Raw genomic sequence first — 5,198 nt, forward strand, 5'->3', positions numbered from 1 at the left:
GTGTCAAGACCCTGTTGGAGGTACTGTCTGTCCTTATCTCTCTCTCTCTCTGAAAAAAATTAACTTCAAAAAAAAGAATATTTTTTCCAGCAAGATCCTACTCTTCTGAACAATATTCCAAATATCCCAGACTCTTAGTCAAAACACTGTGGTCAAAATCAGAAACACAGAAATATATATGAAGCATTGCTCCCTTGGGCAAATGGAACAGTGACAAAGAAGACGATGTAAACAATGATGACTCGGAAAAAACAAAACTGCACCAACCACCTACAGCTTCGCTTCTAGATGGCTCGGCAGGTTTGGCACATCTAGTCTAGTCCTCATTGGCAAACTCAAGTCACACTGTAAAAGCTAACTAAGAAGAAATATCCTAAAAGGGAAGGGGATGTATATGAGGATATTTTTGTCTCTGAAAGGTGTCTTTGGATTTGTTAGACTATATTTTAGTGTTTTCCTAAGCTCTCTTTCTGTTAAGAAAAGAGCTGAGAGGATTTTTAAATGTCTTACCAATGGGTAGAGGTTTAAAGAAAATTTTTGGAAATGAAGTGCTCTGTAACTTGGAGTTGATAAAGAATCTCCCTCTGTAAAGATGGATGAGGCTATTATGTACACCATGACGTAGAAGAAATACCTGTATTATGGGGGCTAACCCAGCAAGAAGACTTGTCACCATCTGTGAGGACAATTCCGACACACTCCCAATGCTCTGTACACAGTCTGCCCCTAAAATCATTGAAGATAATGAAGATGAGTAAGAAGACAATCTTCTAAAAGCATTAAAAATCCTTAGTCTGTCTTTTTTCTTTTTCTTTTCTCTTTTTTTTTTCTTCAGGTTTTTGCTATAGGTCATGTACACTCTCTCACTAGAGAGAGCCAGAGAGAAATGGATAGAGGGAAAGTGAGAAATCACTGCCCAGGAGGGATGACCATGCTGAAATCTCCTCTCCTCCAGTCTCCTCTCAGGATTTGGGGCATGTACACACTTGCGCCCAGTGTGATCCTCAAGCCACCAGGTCAGGACATGAACTGTGGTTGGCCATGTGGAAGTCCAGTACGCCAACCACTACGCCACCTGCTGGCCCACAAATCCTAAGTCTTAATGGCTCCTTTTGTTACTACCTTGTGGCTGATGAGGGCCATTTGATACAGGATATAGGATGGGCCTCCATGTGAGTGAGAAAAGAGGAGAGACTTCAGGAAGTTAGGGTCCACTTAGAAGGAAGGCAGAGGGCCTCAGAAGCAGATGTCATCTATTTTAAATGTCTCCCAGAGTAAGGGCTTATTTTTGTTCGAAATAGTTTTGCTTATAGCAAAAGTGAGTATTTTCCAAATAATCCTCAGGAAATGAGAAACACAAAATTCTACCTCTTACTGTCATTATGTTATGCAAATTAAACCACTCTGGATGCACTTTGGGTTCTGTTTATTTTATTTATTTTTTTGGTATTACTTAGATGTAGTGAAGCAAATCAATATATGGGTATTTACCACATATTAACAGGATCATTTATTAACATAGTTATAAGATGAAACTCAATGCTAGTAAAGGCTTTGAACCTGCTATAAATTTGATCAGTGTTAATAATCATTATTTAGAATTTGAGTTTAAAGGTATATTACCATGATATCATATTACTTATTATTAATATTAATAAAATTTACTATTAATAAGTAGGACTATGGTACAATTTTTAAAAGAATAAGTAAAAATTGTTTTTCTAGTTCTTTTATAAAGAGTTAAAGATAATCTGTTCATCTGTTTCTCTCTGAGTCCCAGAGGATAGTTTCATTTACTTCCATGCCTATCAAAAATGTCTAAAAGCTACCTATCTTACTGATTGCTTATCTTAATGATTTTGCTCTTCCTCCATTTAAATGTGTTTTCTCAAAAAACAACAGCCATGGGGCTAAAGGTAGGTGAGTCACTTATAATAAAGGAGCTACAGTAATTAAATTATTCTACTGCCACCCCTCGAGCTGTAATTTGAAAGGATGAAAGCATAATTTTTCCATCAACAAAGTCAATTTCATCCAAGCTGTCGTTCAGAGTGCCACATGCATTTAAAAATTACATGTTTAAACTAATCAGGAGTAAACTGAATTTAAACCCCTCATCACAATAACATGGGCGGATTGTAAATTTTGAAGCATTTTCACTATAGAAAACCAGGTTCATTCAAAACATATCCAGAAGTTATCAGGCAGACGGAGCAGTACCGATGTAAGATACCCACTGTGTGAGCCTAAGGCAGAAAGGTCTCTGATAAATTAGAGTAAATAGCAGCTGAACTATCCTCACTGTGGCTTCTCTGTTCAACTAGCAAGCAAAGAAAGTTAGCATTAATTGGTATGCTCAAAGCTCGCTCAAAGGAACAGGCACTTAGAGCAATTAAGTCAGATGCAGAAACACAACTCTGCATTGAAGAGCTGACAGCAGGACTCGGGCACAGTATATGTAATGAGGGGCCGAGGATTTTAATGGATGGAGGCTTGGAGACTAATGGACAATTAACGTAAAACAGATGACTTCCCTTGGAGATGACAGTCTTTAGAAAGGCTCTTCACCTGCTGCTCCAACAAATGCAGCCAAAGTGAAAGAAAAGAGGAACGCCATCAGTGCGTGGTCTTAGAGAACTGAGCCCGGCTAGTATTTGTGTCTCTGCTTCTCCTTGAATATTTTCAAAAAATCAGGTCAGGAATTTAACAGTTCCCTGCAACTGGCAGTGTAGTTTCCTCCCTTGGCCTCCCGCTCGCTGCCATCAGAGGTGACCTGAGATCTCCACTGTGTCTCTTAAGCCATTCTCCCAAGAACCTGCCCTGGGGATCGCCTTTTTTTCCAGGGGAAAAGAAAACACGTTGCAGTGTTACAACCTAACTTTTAACACGGCAGTTAATCACCCCAAAATAAGGATTGCAGTAGATATATACTAAAGCATCTCTTAGACATTTTAGAACATGATTTCTTCTCAAGATCAGCTATTTTACTTGAACTTACTGAAGAGAAACAGATGGGATTCTTCAAATGTGTGCTTTCTAACCCCGGACTGGCTCCTCCTGAGAAGTGGCTGGGTATGGAAAGCGCGCCGTACTTAAATCAACTGCTTGGAAAGAAGTCTGTTTCCTATAGAAACGACGCTGCGGCGGCATTCAAGTTTCCAGGTGATTTCCCCAAAACCCATTAACCCCAGACTGAGGCTGAACACCAGTCAGCCCGAGTTCAGGTCCCAGGGACAGCGTATCTGAGATCCATGGCGGGCTGGGGCTGGGGAAGGATCGTGGCATCAAGACTCTGTTTCTCTGTCTCATCTTTCTCGCTCATGAAAGAAATAAGTAAAGTGAAAAGGAAAAGAAGAACATTAGACAGCATCATATTTTCTTTACAGCCTGACTGGATCTCAGCCCTAGTGGCCATTCAGCAGGGCAGTGTTAGGCTGGGCGAGATTCGCACAGCTCGGTTTATAAGCCCTGCCGCGCCCTCCCAAGTGCCCAGAGCTGCGGTGGGAGTAGAACTTGTCCTGAAACCGCAAACATGAACGCGTGTGGGGTGTATGTGATAAACCAGCAGTTTGTACAGGAGGGTGGCATTTCCTTAAAGCTGGGTAGAGAATAAACATCTAATTACTTTGTTCAACTTCGATCTGACTATATGGCTGAACACCTTGTATGCCCTTGAAAATTGAAAAGAAACGCAATCTTATTTATCTCCTCTCCAAATCCTTTGGTTTACATAAAAGTGTGGAAAGCTTATTTGGTGCCCAGAAAGCAAGCAAGTCACTGGGTGTCACAGGGACTGCGATCTTCACGGTCCAAGGCCTCATCGGAGGAGGCTGAGTGCCCACACTTGCTAGCACGGCTGTCTCATGGAGCACAGGTTTCCGGCTTCTGAAGAGAAGAGGGGTTTCCAGGAGGCCAGGAAGAGCCATGGCCTTCACTCAGTAGATGTCAGCCTGTGGGTTTGGGCCTGCAGCGTTGGTTCTGAAGGGAGACGTCTGGGTAGAAATGCCAGTTCTCCACTCTGGGACTGTGACCAGCATGCTACAACTTAAGCCCTCTCTGGTAACTTGAAGATTCTGCTCTGACCTCATAACAAAACACCCAGAGGCAAAGGTGCCTCAAGTCCCAGCCACCTCCTTTAAATAAGCGAGGAGAAAGAAGTAAAAACTGTAACTCTCAATCTTCCAGTACCCTCTACAGCTGTAAAACAAAACAAAACAAAAAGGCAATTCCTTAGTTAAGTAGTTCTCCCCTTTTATAAGGAATATTGTTAAAGCACAGTCCAGATTTATAAAGGATGAAGAAAATTGAGAACTCATCTGCTTCATAGCTCCCAACAAACCCTCACCCGAACCTCCCTGGTTGAAGAATTCAGGTGGCTTTATCCTGAAGGAGGAGCATGCTGAGAAATAAAGGTCAAGTATTCAGACGAGGCTGTTGCACATCTCCACAGAGTGAAGAAATGTGTGAACACCCCTGGAATTTCAATTACGTCTCTTTTCATAACAATTTTTATACTGATCAAGACGGAATCAGAGCATAACTTCCTTGCGGTAAAGAATTACAAATCAAGAAAACACAATACTGCCCCCCCATATACCCCATAAATGCTCATTTTTATCACATCATCTTATTTCGACTTTTTATGAGGGTTTGATTCTTGCAAAAAGTGGCAAGTCATCATTTTCATTCTTAAACCCAATTAAGTGTCACCGTTTCCAGATTTATCCTCTTGCTGCCCCAAATACTTCTAACACATTTCAGACCTGAAATTTTCTGAGCTGCTTCTTCTTTTCCAAGTCATTTTAAGAACCTGGCATTAAAACATAATTACATGACTGAAAAATACTTTTGAAGCCTTCTCAGTGTGACTTTTTTTAATAGTGAGGTTTCCGAATTGCATGCCTCAGAGGATGATTTCCTGAGCTGCGTATAATTCAAGAGCGTCTCTGAGGGCCCATTAGTCACCTTACAAAATTACATGAACTCTTACAAAATTACATGCCCCCCGGGGTAGCTACAACTTAGCAATAAATGAATGAATTATGCTTCATACAATCATATTAAGTTAATAACCAAGACTGTTGAGCAGTTTTTGTCTTCTGAGATTAAAGTCACAGTTACTGATATATATATGTATGTGTATATATACACATACAGATATGTATCTGTATATATATATATATAAATGATAAATAAAT

General features: G+C 40.5%; 1 pseudogene; it reads left to right on the forward strand.

Moving 5' to 3' along the window:
* The first annotated feature begins 641 nt into the window (after window positions 1-641).
* LOC102486382 (signal transducer CD24-like) overlaps window positions 642-5,198 on the forward strand; it is a 17,708-nt pseudogene continuing 13,151 nt past the window's right edge.

The sequence above is a fragment of the Tupaia chinensis genome, unplaced genomic scaffold, assembly GCF_000334495.1.
Source record: "Tupaia chinensis unplaced genomic scaffold, TupChi_1.0 Scaffold000097_1, whole genome shotgun sequence".
NCBI classification, from domain to species: domain Eukaryota; kingdom Metazoa; phylum Chordata; class Mammalia; order Scandentia; family Tupaiidae; genus Tupaia; species Tupaia belangeri.